This window comes from Labeo rohita, chromosome 21, assembly GCF_022985175.1.
Source record: "Labeo rohita strain BAU-BD-2019 chromosome 21, IGBB_LRoh.1.0, whole genome shotgun sequence".
In the NCBI taxonomy this organism is placed as follows: domain Eukaryota; kingdom Metazoa; phylum Chordata; class Actinopteri; order Cypriniformes; family Cyprinidae; genus Labeo; species Labeo rohita.
In genome coordinates, this window is record NC_066889.1 from 13,143,980 (window position 1) to 13,161,410 (window position 17,431).

The window sequence follows — 17,431 nt, forward strand, 5'->3', positions numbered from 1 at the left end:
GGTGCATTGATATGATGACAAATACAGTAGAAAGAGTGAAAGAGTACTACAGTTTAATAGAAATTTTATTTTTTACTATTTTAATTCACTGTGGCAAAGCTGAATTTTAAGCATCCATTACTCCAGTCTTCAGAAATCATTCTAATATACTGTTTTGGTGCTCAAGAAACATTTATCATCATCAATGTTGAAAACGGTTAGCTGCATTATATTTTTGTGGAAACTGGGGCCTACCGTTCAAAAATACACTGCCGTTCAAAAGTTTGGGACCAGAAAGACTTGTAATGTTTTTAAAGAAGATGCTCATCGAGGCTGCATTTATTTGATCAAAAATACAGAAATGATATGTTAATACAAAATAAAATAACAGTTTCTATTTTTATATACTTTAAAATATAATTTATTCCTGTGAAGCAAAGCTGAATTTTCATCACCCATTACTCCAGTCTTAAGTGTCACATGATCCTTCAGAAATCATTGTAATATGCTGATTTATTATTAGAATCATCAGTGTTGGAAACGGTTGTGCTGCCAAATATTTTCTTGGAACCTGTGATACTTTTTTCCAGGATTCTTTGATGAATAAATAGTTTAAAACAACAGCATTTATTAAAAATATAAATCTTTTCTAACAAGGTAAGTATTTGCTACCACTTTATCATTTCAACACATCCTTGCTAAATAAAGACATTCATTTCTTAAAAAAAAAGATTTCTATTTTAAATAGATGCTATTCTTTTTAACTTTTTATCCATCAAAGAATCAGCACTGATAAGAAATCAGCATATCTGAAGAATCATGTGACACTGAATACTTATGTAATATTGCTGAAAATTCAGCTTTGATCACAGAAATAAATTAGATTTTAAATGTACATTCAAAAACAAAAACATTATTTTACATCATAATAATATTTTACAATATTTTCTGTTTTTGATCAAATAAATGCAGCCTTGAAGAGCATTAGAAACTTCTTTAAAAACATTAAAAATCTTCCTGAGCCCAAAATTTGAATACCAGTATATATTAAGCACCAAAAACTGTTTTCAACATTGAAAATTATAAGGAACCTGATAATTCTGGTTGCTGAAAACCATCACAGGAATAATCTACATTTTAAAATACATCAAAATAGAAAATTATTTTTAAATTAAAATATGTCACTGATATTTTACTGTATTTCTGATCAAATAAATACAGCCTTGGTGAGCACAGAAGATTTCTTTCAAAAACATTAATATAAATTTTAGTACTTCACTTGGGCCAAATGTTAATCAGGCTCCTGAAGCAGAACCAGTTGGGAACCACTGGCTACCTTGTGTTTAACTGGGACACCAGCTGCTCTCCAAGCCTGACCAGCTAAGACCAGCTTAGGCTGGTTTAAAGGGATAGTTCACCCAAAAATGAAAATTTGATGTTTATTTGCTTACCCCCAGGGCATCTAACTTTGTTTCTTCAGTAGAACACAAACGAAGATTTTTAACTCAAACCGTTGCAGTCTGTGAGTAATATAATGGTAGTCAATGGGATCCACAGCTTTGAAAGGCAAAAAAACATACACAGACAAAACCAAATTAAACCCTGCGGCTCGTGAAGATACATTTAGGTCTTAAGACACGAAACAATCGGTCTGTGCAGGAAACAGGACAATATTTATATACATTTTTTACCTCTGATCAACCGCAATGTCCAATTGATGCGTCACGCATCGGCTGTTGTGAACACGCTCAGGACAGTTGGGCATTGCAGTGGATCAGAGGTAAAAAAAAATGATATAAATACTGTTTAGTTTCCTGCACAGACTGACTGTTTCATGTCTTAACACCTCGATGTATCGTCACGAGCCGCAGTGTTTAATCTGGGTTTATCTGTCTATGTTTTTTTGACTCTCAAAGCCGTGGATCCCATTGACTGCCATTATATGACTGACAGACTGCAACGGTTTGAGTTAAAAATCTTTGTTTGTGTTCTACTGAAGAAACAAAGTCACCTACATCTTGCCCTGGGGGTAAGCAAATAAACATCAAATTTTAATTTTTGGGTGAACTATCCCTTTAAAAGGGTTTTTCCAGAAGGGTCCATAGATACAGTAGCTCACTAGAGCTTTGAACTGAGCTGCACGCACAATTCTGAGGTCCTGCCTCATTTAAATAGCAGAACAAAAGACGTGTGGGGGGGGGAGGGTAGATAAAAGAAAAATGGAAAAATGCTTAAAGGAAAAAATCATAATCATAGGGAAAAAGTGATTGTCACAAGACCTAGCAGACTGCAAAAACCACAAGAAAAAAGCATGGCTTCACACAGATGCGATATCTACTTCCAGTCAGGAACAGCATGTGCTAATCGCATGGTCTCATTTTTACGGGCTCTTTTGTTGTCAGAGTGTGATGTCTAAAATCACGAGCATGCTTTTTATTTCCAAAGCACCCCTAGAGTGCATAAATGTCTTTACACATTCCACAAGATCACAAAACTCAGACAGCACGAAAGACAAGTGTGGGCAGCACAGGGAGGAGGTGGTGCTGGAGGAGATGATGGAATGGTTCCTTATGATTGCTACAGGCGACATTCTGCCCTCTTTTACCCAATTAAAACCTGCTGATTGGCACATAGGTGGTTAGCCGATCATGCATGCAGGAGCAGTGATGCAGACAGAGCTGGCCTGTTCTCTCTCTGGCTGTGATGACTCCACTGCAGCTGCAGCCGCTGAGCTCTCCCGCCTCTCTCTTTTGCTCTCTCTCCTGTGAGCCTTGACAAGACGATAGCTAGTGCAATGCACAAAAAACGCAGGCTAAGCAACTTCAGTCCTTTGAGAGTCAAACTCTAACTTACTTTACTATGGGCTTCCACAACAAAGCACATGATGGTTCACATTCACAGCATTCATAGAGAGGGGTAAATACAGATATAGCTCTTATGGGGATAGTAGGATAGTCCACCCAAACGTGTGTCCGTGTAAGTGGACACTACAGATTACGGTTTATAAAGTTTTAAATATGGATATTTTCTGCACACAAATGCATCGATTTGCTTCAAAAGGCGAATGGGTGGACGCACTTTATTGGGCTTCAAAATCTCAGCACCCATTCACTGCCATTATAAAGCTTAAAGGGGTCATCGGATGCCCATTTTCCACAAGTTGATATAATTCTTCAGGGTCTTAATGAAAAGTCTATAATATACTTTGGTTAAAACAACACCCTTTTTACCTTGTCAAAAACAGCTCTGCAAAAATCATCCTGTTCTGGTCGAGGCTGCTTTAAATGTTAATGAGCTGTGCTCGCCCCGCCCCTCTCTTCTCTCTGTGGAGAGACGAGCCCGTTTACTTCAGCCTAACTAGCTAACTAGCACGTTATTAGAAAAGGTGATCACAAAGATTCATAAAAAAACCCTTATACTCACTTCTGCTGTAGGTGAAGCTGGATCACGAATGATTCGCACGAACAAAGACGCATTTATGTAGATCGGGAGGCGCATTCCCTTCCCAAACAAACTTAATCCACTGCATCTTCAGCGGCTCAGATGTTGGGAGTAAATGATGACCACTATGTTTATTACTACATCCAGCAACACAACACCTCAATCGGTCAGTCTGAGATATTCTTGTCTAACTTACATCCCTGCTCCAGCATCGAAACAATGGAGGTCAGACTGTTACAGCTGATTTAAGGCAGGTCTGAGGTAAGGCGCTCATGTCAATCAACTACCGAGGGAGCGGCCTCTGTCGCTGTGACGCATCTGAGAATGGCTCGATTTGAAAAAGTGGATATTATTTTTACAGATTAATTAAAAACCACTGCATGGATTTTTATCATTATAGGGTAGATGTGTACATACACTGCCAACAAACATTAATGTTCAAACAACTTTGCATCCGATGACCCCTTTAAAAGAGCCAGGACATTTTTTAATATAACTCAGATTGTATTCGTCTGAAAAGAAGAAAGTCATATACACCTAGGATGGCTTGAGGGTGAGTAAATCATGAGGTAATTTTATTTTTTGGTAAATTATCCCTTTAACTCAAATTTGAAGGAGAAAACACATGATAGCAAATAATAAAAATCAAAGACGAGAAAAGAAAATGCTGAATATCCTGTTTCACAAAAATATCACATTATTGAAGTAAATGGCTGTGAAAGCCATTTCATGTTGACCCAAACGCTATAAAACTAATGAGTTTAATTGAGAACGGGCACAAAATCTGAATAGGTATCTGTATCCAGCATCAATGATTATAATGGGTTCTATTTGCTTTAAATGCTTGTATGGCAAAAGATAAAGGCAAATTAGATTGTTCATGTCCTGACCTCTTTAAAAGAAAAACCTCCCTGTTAAGTGCAATGAACTTTTAGTAATACATGTTTGAAATGAAATTGTACCATTTAGTAAATTTCACTGACAGGTTTTACAGTTTTACAGGTTTTAAGTACTGCAAAAAAAAGTGAATCTGATACAGTTGAAGTCAAAAGTTTACATACACCTTGCAAAATCTGCAAAATGTTAATTATTTTACCAAAATAAGAGGGAGCATATGAAATGCATGTTATTTTCTATTTAGTGCTGACCTGAATAAGATATTTCACATAAAAGATATTTACATACAGTCCACAAGAGAAAATAATAGTTGAATTTATAAAAATGACCCTGTTCAAAAGTTTACATACACTTGATTCTTAATATTGTGTTGTTACCTGAATGACACAAAGCTGTGTTTTTATTTTTATTTTATTTATTTATTTTTTAGTGATAGTTGTTCATGAGTGCCTTGTTTGTCCTGAACAGTTAAACTGCCCACTGTTCTTCTTCAGAAAAATCCTTCAGGTCCAATGAATTCTCCATCTTTTCACACTGAGGACAACTGAGGACAACTTCTGCAACTATTACAGAAGGTTCAAACGCTCACTGATGCTTCAGAAGGAAACACAGTGCATTAAGAGCTGGTGGGTGAAAACTTTTGAACAGAATGAAGATGTGTACATCTTTCTTTTTTTGCCTAAAAAATATATATTTTTTTCTTTTAGTACTGCCCTTCAGAAGCTACAGAATAGCAGATACTTACATGTTTCCCAGAAGACAAATCAAGTTAAATTTTCCCTGATCTTCAAATTCCAAAAGTTTTCACCCCCCCGGTATATTACTGGTTGCTAAATTATATGCTTCACTAAAATTGGCTGTTAAATTTCATATTTACATTTCATGCTTCACTTCATGTTTACCCAAAAAGAAAATACAGCAAACAAGGTAAAAACAAGGTACATCAAAAGGAGAAAAGACAGTGAAAGTAAAATAAGGAAAAAATAGCAGAATATTATACTTCATAAAATGTATACATTATGGAAATAAAATGGTTGCTGATGCCATTTCATTTGGACAAAAACAAGTAAAATTTAAGCAAGTCCTCCCATCCGAAGGAGAAAAGACCAAATTAAAGCAAATTAGAAAAAATACTTGATATCCAGTTGCAAAAATTGGTCACTAATGTCATTTCCTTCACCAAAAATGCTGTACAATTTAAAAAATAAAATGAACTACAACAAAACAAGTAACACTTTGAGCAACTCAAAAAGAAAAAGCTAAAGTAAAAGCAAAATAAGAGAAAATATGTAACATTTTGTTCCAAAAAAGCACAGAAATAAGTACAAAAAAAGGCTGCTAATGTTGGCAAGTTCTGTTCTCAAAAACAGACAAAGGAGTCAATCTCAAGCGTACAGTATGCATGTCCCTCTGATTCTCCCCTGCTGTCTCGGCTCTTTTCTCAGAATCCTTACGCCAAGCACAAAGGTGTGCATTTTGACTTGCTCACCTCTCTCTTCGCCTGTAGGTCATGATGTTCCTGCTTTTCCGTCAATTTAAGCAGGGCGGAGAAGTGTGAGAGGAAAAGGGGACAAAAGAGACAGCTTTCAGAAGAGCACCACCTCCGTGACTTTTCAACCACCCCTTCTCTTATCCCCCCTGCCAGCAAAAAAATACCCAGTAACCTCTGCCTGCTCTCTCCTTCATTTCTTCCCTTCCCAATCTTTTCAAGGCCCACCACTCTTCCCATCGGGACAGGCAGAGTGTGGGAGTCTGACAGGAACTTTTCAGTTGGAGGTTCGAGCTGTCAGCTCCCTCGGCCCTCCCGGGTCCCCCCAGGGTGCATTCACTCTCACTATAAGAAACTCTCTCTTCATCAGTAGCAAGATTTCCCATTCATAACAGGCCTCAGCTGCCAGTGCTGCTAGCCAGGACTTTGAAAAAGCATTAACTAATATCTCTTAGGTTGTGAGGTGCTGTGTTCTATTCACGCAGGCTCTTTGTTCATCAACCTTTGATTCTGTTCTCCTGTGAGCACCTCCTTTATGTTTCACGGAGTCGTGAGAGCTTGAACGTGCCGCAGATTTTAGATCCTGGTGTACAGGTACTCTCAATTACTTTCATAGGGTCTTGCAATTCACATAGCATCTCCAACTGTGCACCTTTGCTTTTGTATCCAGCTGACATACTGGTCTCGCTTTTCTTATAATTCAAAATAACATGCATTCTGGAGTCTTTAGATAAAGAGTAGGAAAACTCCACTCTTATCGGAGATAAGAAGATACAGCAAACTGTATTACTCAGTAATTACAAATATATCTAAACATTTAAAATAAGATGAATTTAATTGAAAAGAAAATATAGACATATAAACTCGCAATTCTGACTTTATCAGATTAAAGAGATATAAACTTACAACTGCAAGTTATTAAGTCAGAATTGTGAAATACAAACTCACAATTCTGACTTTTTTCTCAGAATTGTGAGATATAAACTCACATTTGCGAATTATAGTCAGAATAGAGATATAAAGTCACAACTGTGAATTATAAAGTCAGAATTGAAACATAAACTCACATTTGTAAATTATAGTCAGAATAGAGATATAAACTCACAATTGCGAATTATAATGTCAGAATTGTGAGATATAAACTCACAATTGCAAATTATAAAGTCAGAATGGAGATATAAACTCACATTTGCGAATTATAAAGTCAGAATTGAGAAACTCATTTGCGAATTATAGTCAGAATAGAGATATAAACTAATAATTCTGAATTATAAAGACAGAATTGTGAGATATAAACTCACATTTGCAAATTATAGGGTCAGAATGGAGAAATAAACTAACAATTGCGAGTTACCAATCAGAATTGTGAAATATAAACTCACATTTGCCAATTATAAAGTCAGAATGGAGATATAAACTCACATTTGCAAATTATAAAGTCCAAATGAAGATATAAACTCACAATTGCGAGTTCGGTCAGAATTGTGACATATAAACTCACAATTGCGAAAAATACATTCAGACTTGCAAGATAAGTTGCAGTTCTGACTTTTTCCTCACAAATGTCAGAAGGAAAAGTCCGAATTCCGATATTAAAACTCACAATCGTGAGAAAAAAGTCTGAATTGTGAGATAAAAAGTCACAATTACCATTTTTTTATTCAGTGGTAGAAACAGGATGCCAAAGTTGAATGCATCCTTGCTCAACAAAAGCATTATTTTCTTAAAAAATAAACTTTTGAACGGTAGTGTATATTTTTCTTTCAGAAAATATATATTGAAAATGTTTTTTTTTTTTTTTTTACCCGGTTGGCCAACTGCATAAACCTCACAAATTGTTATTTTTCCTTTCACTGAAATTACATTGACCTTGCACACTGAACTTTTATATCTTTTTACTAAAAGAAAAATACTGACAAAAGGAAATTTCACAGTATAATTTTCCACCCTTGTTTCCTTTTCTCAACAATGAACTAATAACAACCAGCAATTTTGAAGAAACGTGTCAGAATTTCCAACTTCTTGTTTTCCAAAAGCAGTTTCTTGAGAATTATGAATGACGACACCCTGATAGCAGAAACGCCATCCTCACGGGAGAACCGCAGTATCTAGCTGGAGGCACCTGCTGGTTCTGACGAGAACACCTCTAGGCCGTTAGAAGGGCTTGTTCAGCAGTAATGATGAGAGAAGCCAACAGAGACAACACTTACACCGCATGGCCTGCGATCTATTAGACAACTGCACTGCCTCATAATCAACTAGAAACTAAAACTGACACAGATACATTGAGATGGGCTGCAAAAGTCCACTGGTGACCATAAATGCACAAAGTGATCCCAAAACTATCGTCTTCAACTAAGTAAGGCTGGATATCGATTCTATGGAGCAGTGCTGCACAGATGAGAGTCACGTGATGCTGCAGGTAAAGATCAATTCCTCTCTTTTATGGCCGGCAGAAGGCTCATTGGCTCTGTAACCATTCGACTGCAGAGTAATAACGGAGTACTATAAAGGAGCTATCGTGGATGTGAACATCCAGTGGAGCGTTCGTATTTCAGCTTTTTTTACCAGAGGATAGTGACAATACCATTATAAATAGGTATGAATTAAGGTAAATGTTCATTTATTTTTTAAGTAATAGAGGCACAAATGCTATGTTTGTTGCTGTGAGATCTAATAGATATACTACTGCTCAAAAGTATGGGTTGAGGGAGATCTTTTGTGCGTTTGATTGATCATGAATCCTTTCACAAATAAAGTGTAGAGAGGGTATAAATAAAGAGATTCATTGTGCAGTGTAGGGAGCTTCGTTGATTATAATGGAACTTTATGAGATTGCGATGAACTAAGATGAGTGACAGCTTTTAATGATTATTTAGAGAGTTTGAGAATGTGATACTGATTTAATACAACAGTTAAATAAACAAGCAGTTAATATTAAGTTACTTACACTGTCTGACTAAAACAGTCTTAGTTCATCAATTTCATTGACGAAAATAGTTTGAAACAAAGTCACAACTGAGCCGCTGCGCATCTCCATTCAAACACAGCGTTGTTTGGTTTATGAATGAACATGCATTTTTAAACTAATCTAGTGAATCAATGATGAATGATATGATTCAGTTATTAAGTCATTGACTTGCCGCCACATACTGGCAGTTTTAGTTTCATTTTTAAAGTATCTTTTCAGTTATTTAAATCATTTAATATTTCTATATTAAAAATGTTACGTTTAAAACATTAATCTCAACATGAATTAATGAATTTAATTGCACTCATGCCACCTCTGAGCCTCATTAAACAAATTAATATACACCACAAGCCACTTTTGTGTTCTGTGCTACTTCTGTAGTACAATTTTTTTTTATTGTTAATACTGATTTAATTTGATTAGCAACTTATTCTTATTCTACTTGTTCTTATTGTGTTGTTTTAATTAGAAATTTGAAAAAGGCATAAAAGATGACATACTTTTAATAAAGTTAGAAAAATGCCATTACAAAGGTAAAAACAAAATTCCCCTGTAAATCACTTTAAGCAGTCAAATATCAACTCGTAATGCGAAGGCTAATTTTTTAATCAGATTTTATGATTGATTAGAAGGTGCTCCTAAAATTCTGACTGTGCTTCTAAAGCACAAGTGATTTTGAAACAACATTTTTTTTTCAGGTAATCAAATAATACCATTAGTTAAATTTTTCTCGTAATCCAAAAAAGCCTTTCAATTTTTTGGCCAAACATAGTGCTGCAAAACAGGCGTACTGTTAAAACATAAAAAATTGTGTAATTATTGCATAAAAAATAATGTTTTAATAATAATTTTAATATTACTAATAATTTAAATATACTTTAATATTTAATAATATATATTAGTAGTCGTATTACATTAAGACTGTACAAAAGTAATATATTTGTCACAATTTCTTCAAGTTTAACCAGACTTTAATTTTGATGGGTTGCTGTGAAGAGTTTTGTTTGTGTGTATATGATATAAGGACAGTTTTTATTAAATGAAACGGTCAAATGCTCATCAAGTGACTCATTTGAGATGGCAGAGGCTGAAAACACCTTCAGTATGTGTAGTAAACGAAATTGCGTGTCAGGATTCATATTTGAAAGTGTTTTTGTGGCTTAATATTCTCAGAAACTAGTCCATACTGCAATCTAAATTATGCGAACTGACCTACTTTTGATTTATTCATCCAAAATTTAGCAAATTCCGTGACATTCCGCGTTATACAGTAAATTCCATTTTTATGACTGGATTCTGTGATTCTGTCACATTGTGGAAATCAAAGGGCCCTAGTTAACACTTGGTCCCAAACTAGCTGATCGCTATTTAGAAACTTAATTTACACTAAATGTGCTACTCTGTTACTCATTCTAGCAGTTTATCTCATTAATTTTGTTTATTTACTTTTTAATGTTTATTTCACATTTCTAGAAGTCCACTTCCAGAACAAAAATGTATAGATAATTTACTCACCCCCTTGTCATACAAGATGTTCAAGTCTTTCTTTCTTCAATGTTTTTTGAGGAAAACATTTCAGGTATTTTCTCCATATAGTGGACTTCAATGGTGCTCCTAAGTTTGAACGTCCAAAATGCAGTTTAAATGCAGCTTCAAAGGGCTCTAAATGATCCCAGAAAAAAAAAGGGTCTTATCTAGCGAAACGATCAGTCATTTTCGAAACAAACTGACAATTTATATACTTTTTAACCTCAAATGCTCGTCTTGTCTTGTCTTGTCTCTACCATGCATAGTCTGTGTAATCCGGGTCAATACAGTTAGGGTACAGTCATGTGAAAAAGTTAGGACACCCTATTGAATTTCATGGTTTTGTGCATCAGGACATAATAAAAAAAATGATCTGGTCCTTGGCAGGTCTTAAAATTTGAAAAATAAATCCTCAGATAAACATCATCACATGACATATCACACTGTGTCATTATTTATTTAACAAAAATAAAGCCAAGAGGGAAAGGCCATGTGTGAAAAAGTTAGGACACCCTATGAGTCAATTGCCTGCGGATCCACTTTTAGCAGCACTAACTTGAAGCATTCATTTTCTGTGTGACTTTATCAGTCTCTCACATCGCTCTGGAGGAATCTGGACCACTCTTCTTTTCAACGTTGCTCCAGTTTATTGAGGTTTGTGGGCATTTGCTTATGCACAGCTCTCACCACAGCATTTGAGTCAGAATGAGCTCTGGACTTTGACTGGGCTATTGCAACACCTTGATTCTTTTCTTTTCAGCAATTCTGTTGTGGATTTGCTGGTGTGCTTGGGATCATTGTCCTGTTGCATGACTCAATTTTGGCCCAACTTTAGATGTCGGACAGATGCCCTCGCATTTGACTCTAGAATACATTGATATACAGAGGAGTTCATGGCCAACTCAATGACTGTGAGGTGCTCAGGTCCTGTGGCTACAAAACAAGCCCAAAATGATCAGCCCCCCTCCAGCATGCTTGTTTTTTGGTATGAGGTGTTTGTGCTGATATGCTCTTTAGGTTTTCACCAAATTTGGCACTGTGCATTATGGCCAAACATCTCCACTTTGGTCTCGTCTGTTCAAAGAACATTATTTTAGAAGACTTGTGTTTTGTTCAGATGCAACTTTGCAGACCTAAACTGTGTGCAATGTTTTTTTTAGACAGAAGAGGCTTTCTTCTGCCAAGCCTTCCAAACATGCCATTTTTGTCCCATATTTTTCTAATGGTATTGTCATGAACTTTATAATTTAACATATTAACTGAGGCCTGTAGAGTCTGAGGTGTAGTTTTTGGGTTGACTGCCATTTCTCTGAGCTTTACACGGTCTGATCTGGGGGTGAATTTTCTGGGACGTCCACTCCTGGAAGGAGAGGTGTCTGTTTTAAATGTCTTCTACTTGTGAATAAACTTCAAATTGTTTGAAAATGGCCATATTACTCTTCTCAGATTAATGGCAGCAACAAGTGCTTCTCTAAGATGATTGCTGATGTCTTACCTCCTTGGCATTGTGTTAACACACACCTGAAGGCTCCAGACCAGCAAACTGCCAAAGCTTATGCTTTTATAGAGGTGCTCAGACTTGCTGATGATCAGTTCATCAAAGGTATTTGATTAGCAGTGCTTGACTGTTATTTATCCTCTTAATTTCAATGTTAACAGTAAGGGTGTCCTAACTTTGTCACACATGGCTTTTCCATTTTGGCTTTATTTCTGTTCAGTAAATAATGACATGGCACAATTTATCATGTGTTGTTGTTCATCTGAGGTTTTATTTTTGAAGTTTTAAGACTAGCCAGGGACCAGTTTTTTTAATGATGTCCTGATACAGAAAACCATGTAATTCAATAGGGTGTCCTAACTTTTTCACGTGACTGTATGTCAAAAAACGGTCTCGTTTTCTCCTTCAACGTCAAAATCGTCCTACATCAATGTTTTACCATTGTAAAGGGCATTTGATCTTCTTTGTATGTTCACTTTGTAAACAGTGGGTCGGTACTTCTGCAGCAATGTGGGACGATTTTGAATTTGGGGAGAAAAAAACGAGATGGGAGTTTTTTGACATACCCTAACTGTCTTGAATGTATTGAACCGGAAAAAAAAGTTCACGCAGATTTAGACAAGACCCTTCTTCCTCGGCTGGGATCGTTCGAGCCATTTGAAACTGTATTTAAACGGCATTTTGGAAGTTCAAATTGGGGGGCACCATTAAAGTCCATTATATGGAGAAAAATTCTGATTTTTTTTTCCTCAAGAAACATAATTTCTTATCGACTGAAGAAAGAAAGACACAAACATCTTGGATGACAAGGGGGTGAGTACATTATCTGAAAATTTCCATTCTGGAAGTGAACTTCTCCTTTAATAAGGAAATAAGGGTTTCAAAATACAGCTAAAAACATCTCAAATTTTGGTGACAGGATTGCAAAAATGGCAAACGTCAAAGAAACTGAATAGAAAATACAACTGATCATCTGACATTTAGTTTGAACTCTTGATGTTTACAATTTGTTGACAGAAAAAAACATGTTTTTAAGAGTTGTTATTTTGCACCATATTTATGGAAAGTACCTGGTACTAAAGAAGTACAGCTCTACCGTGATAAAAGGGGAAAAGGCCATGATGACTGTGAAAGAACAAACAAACTTCAGACTCATGACCGTGACTCTCCAGGGAGAATAAGATGGTGTATTTGAGTTCGCATCCTCATTCAATTTCACATATTTACTTAGAGCGAGAGAGCTTCTCCTGTTTTTTTTTTTTCTCACTGCATACACCCTTCTTCTCTCTAGGGTTCTTAATGTTTGTCAGCTTCCATCAGTCTTCTTCTGATGCCTTCATGCAGACACACTCTCCCCTATCTCACAATGTCTTTCACTCTCCACAGCTTCTACCCTCATTCGATACGGCCTCTAGGCTCTTGACACGGCTCAACTTCCTGACAGTGATGAACATATCCTGATATCATATAAAAGCAGCCCTCACAGAGAGGAGTCACTGCCAACACAAGACAGAAAGAGGCAGTGCAAATAACAAAAAGAACAAAAAAAAAACAAAAAGCATACGGGAAAGCATGGGAGGATGACACTAAAAGAACCAAATGTTCAGCGAACATGACGACTTCTTTAGATCTACATAAAACTTGGCTTGCTCAGCAGGAGCCTTTCAAAGCCAGCAGGACAGTGCTACAAAACATAATGAAACATTCAAGCTTTTATTTAATCACAGAGAACTGTTAGAACCAGGAACGTAGCCTTGGCTCCAATCATTCCGCCTCTTGATATTCCCCGTGGTTTCTAATTGAGATATTTCTAAAAGAAACAGCCTGTTTCTTTAAACATCTGTCCAGAATTCTGCTCTCAGCATTTGAAGCTTTCTACAATGGCCAACAAAGCAATTCACAACACGCAAGCGCTACCCATGCTGTTACATGAGTTTTTTTTCTAATAGCCAGAGATTGTGGTTAGACCACTAACATTTCTTAAGTGGACTAGCCTTGGCATATTTGATTTAATTATATCATATTTACAGAACAACAACCTATTATCACATCCTGACCAAATCAGAGCTAAACATTTCAGGAGTAAAAGATTAAAAAAATCATATTGCAGAAATTGAGTAATGCTAAAAGCACACACACAGAGGAGTGCGTTTGAGGTTCACAAAGGAAAGAAAGTGAAAGAGCAAGAGTGAAATGAAATTAATAATAAGAAAAAATCTAAATTCCGCATAACCCTGCATGCCCTACTAAATTCTTTAACCTTGCTCTCACTACTGGAGAAAATGCTCAAGGAAAAATATCACTTCTGTACATCTTCTGTCCAACTGAACTGAACTGTCCACTACATTTCACATGCTAAACAACACCGTATAGCGTATAGCAATGGTTCTCAACTTCAGTCCTCAGGCCCACTGCTCTGCACATTTTGTATGTTTCTGAATCTTACACACTCAGTTCAGTTCATGGATCTTTCTCCTAACGAGCTGATGATCTGAATCAGGTGTGTTAAATGAGGGAGACATACAAAATGTGCAGAGCAGTGGGCCTCGAGGACTGGAGCTGAGAACCAATGGTGTGCAGCATGTGGTAGTAACTGTCTTTTTTTTTTTTTTTTTTTTTTTTAAAGAAATTAAAGGGATAGTTCACCCAAAAATAAAAATGCTGTCATTAACTACTCATCTTCATGTCGTTCAAAACCAATAAGGCCTTCGTTCATCTTTAGAATGAAAATTAAGATATTTTTGATGAAATCCAAGAGTTTTCTGACCCTGCATAGACAACAATTCAGCTGACACATTCAAGGCCCAGAAAGGTAGTAAGGTCACAGTTAAAATAGTCTGGTGACATCAGTGCTTCAACCTTAATTTTATTAAGTTACGAGAATACTTTTTGTGCACAAAGAAAAAAATAGCAACTTTATTCAACAATTTCTTTTCTTACATGTCAGTTTTCGACGCACGTTCACAAGAGTATCATAATGCATGCATATGGTGCTGCTGATGCAGGAGCCGGCATTCTGATAAAGAACGTCCATCTTTCTTAGCTCACTGTCTGTATATTGTGTTTTCAAATAAGTAAGGCTGGGCAAAAAATTGCAAGTCATCCTGTTGCAAGGCTCAGCATATCTGGGCTCTAAGAAAAACTATAACAGTACTAAAATACATTGTAATCAATTTGAATGATTTGCAAATAATACCTTTTTTTAATATGCATACACTCACTCTTTGTGTGCCTAACATGGTTAAAAACAGCTGTGTTAATGGGTTTGTCTCATCACATGCAATTATGAATTACAAGATTTAGACAGTTGACTATATTTTTGTTTTCATGTAAATATATTCTAAAGTCTAAATTTTTAAAGGGGTCATCGGATTCCCATTTTCCACAAGTTGATATGGTTCTTTAGGGTCTTAAAGAGAAGTCTATAAAATACTTTGGTTAAGTGGTAGTGTAAAAAAGCCCTTTTTACCATGTCAATATCAGCTCTGCAGATATCTACCCATTTTGTTGCATTTTGCTTTAAATGCAAATGAGCTCTGCTCACCCCGCCCCTCTCTTCTGTGGGCTGACAAGCAGTGCTCTGTTAACTTTAGCCACATTAGCGAAACTTGCTAACTAGCACATTATTAGGAAAGGCAATTGCAAAGATTCATTAAAAAAACCCTTATATTCACTTCTGCTGTAGGTGAAGCTGGATCACGAATGATTTGCGCAAAGACGTATTTATGTAGATCGGGAGGCACATTCCCTTCAAAAACAAATGTAATCCACTGCGTCTTCAGTGGCTCAGATGTCGGGAGTAAATTACAACTACTATGTTCATTTCGATTTAAAACAGTCTCAGTCCACACTAGCATTTTCAAGAGTTTTCCAAAGTTTCTCATCCACACTGAAACATAGGAAAACGTTAAATTTGCCTTACTGCGCATGCGGTCACTGAGATCATTATTTACAGAAATATCTTATAATTCACTGACGCGTCCATCTCGCGCTCACTCATGTTTGATCAAAAAAGCCGCTCATGTTTACAGCAATCGTGAGTACATTTTCTGTCATCTTTTTAAGACTGTAATATGAAGAGTGTACAAGGTAAATATCTTTACAGCAGCAGTGTGAAAGTGAATAGCAAATAACAGGCAAAATTTCCGATATAAACACAGATGTCTATTGGTACAATATGTGTCACATGACTAAACATTCTTCATCGTTTTCAAAAGCCTCCGTTTTTACAGTCCACACTACAACGTGAAAACTACGTTTTCAAATTTATCCACTTTGGAGAGTGATTTCAAAAACGCTGTCTCAGTGTGGACGGAAGGCCAAAATGGTGAGAAAAAGATTCGTTTTCAAACAAAAACGTATTAGCGTGGACATGGCCTCAATCGCTTAGGAGCCATTTTTGTCTACGTCCCTGCTCCAGCATCGAAACAATGGGGGCCGGACTGTTACAGCTTACTCAAGGCAGGTCTAAGGCAGTGGTTTTCAAACCGGTCCTGTGAGCACCCCCAACGCTGCACATTTTGTAGGTCTCTCATATCTGACACACCCATTTCAGGTCTTGCTGTCTCTACTAATTAGCTGATGATTTGAATCAGGTGTGATAGATGAGGCAAACACAGAAAATGTGTAGTGTTGGGGGTGCTCGCAGGACCGGTTTGAAAACCACTACTCTAAGGTAAGACGGCCGTGTCAATCAACTATCGTGGGAGCGGCCTCTGTCGCCGTGACGTCGCACAGACAAGAAACTGAGAATGGACTGATTTGAAGAAGGGGTTATTTTTAGGGATTAAAAACAAACCACTGGGTGGATTTTTATCATTATAGGGTGCCAACACACATTTATGTTCAACATGTAAAAGCGAATTTTGCATCCAATGACACTTTTAATTTAAAACAACAAAATCTGACAAAGTTGAGTAGTTTACATCTAATTTGATTTGTATATGTTCAATGTTTCACTACTGTTTTCAACTGCTTTCACTACTTCACAGCTTGCAGTCTTTCACTGTCAAAAATGAAATGTTCTGTGAAGAGTAATCACACCTCTTTGTTTTGATTGGGATTCTCAGTCATTTTGACAAGTGCTGTTAGAAATCTCAAAATCCAGCTCTACATACTTACACATTAAAAAGAGAGAAAATTCTGTAATTAATTACTCACCCTTATGTCATTCCAAATCTGTAAGACCTTCGGAATCTTCAGAACACAAATTAAGATATTTTTAATAAAGTATTTTGAAGATTTGCAACGCAACTGATGTTCAAGTCCCAGAAAGGTAGTAAGGACATTGTTAAAATAGTCCATGTGACATCAGTGCTTCAACGAAGACCATATGGATTTGGAACAACATGAGGGTAACTAATGGCAAAATTTCATTTTTGTGTAAACTATCCATTTAAGCACCAAATACGTCTTGACTGGCCGTGACTGTAATGTGTCACACAGCATTTTCTCTTTCAGCGTTAACAAACGATCTGCTAACTAAAAGGTTTCAGATTCAAATTCGAAACGTACATGTCAATAATTTTCTAGACACGGCCGGTTGAGGTTCGTCCCACGCAACTGGTTTTTGTGATACGTTTCTGATGTATACATCTATAAGAAAGTGTTAAATAATGAGAGCACTTGT

General features: G+C 36.5%; 1 protein-coding gene across 1 annotated transcript in view; it reads right to left on the reverse strand.

Moving 5' to 3' along the window:
* pcxa (pyruvate carboxylase a) overlaps positions 1-17,431 on the reverse strand; it is a 180,000-nt gene that overhangs the window by 47,275 nt on the left and 115,294 nt on the right. The window lies entirely within an intron of this gene.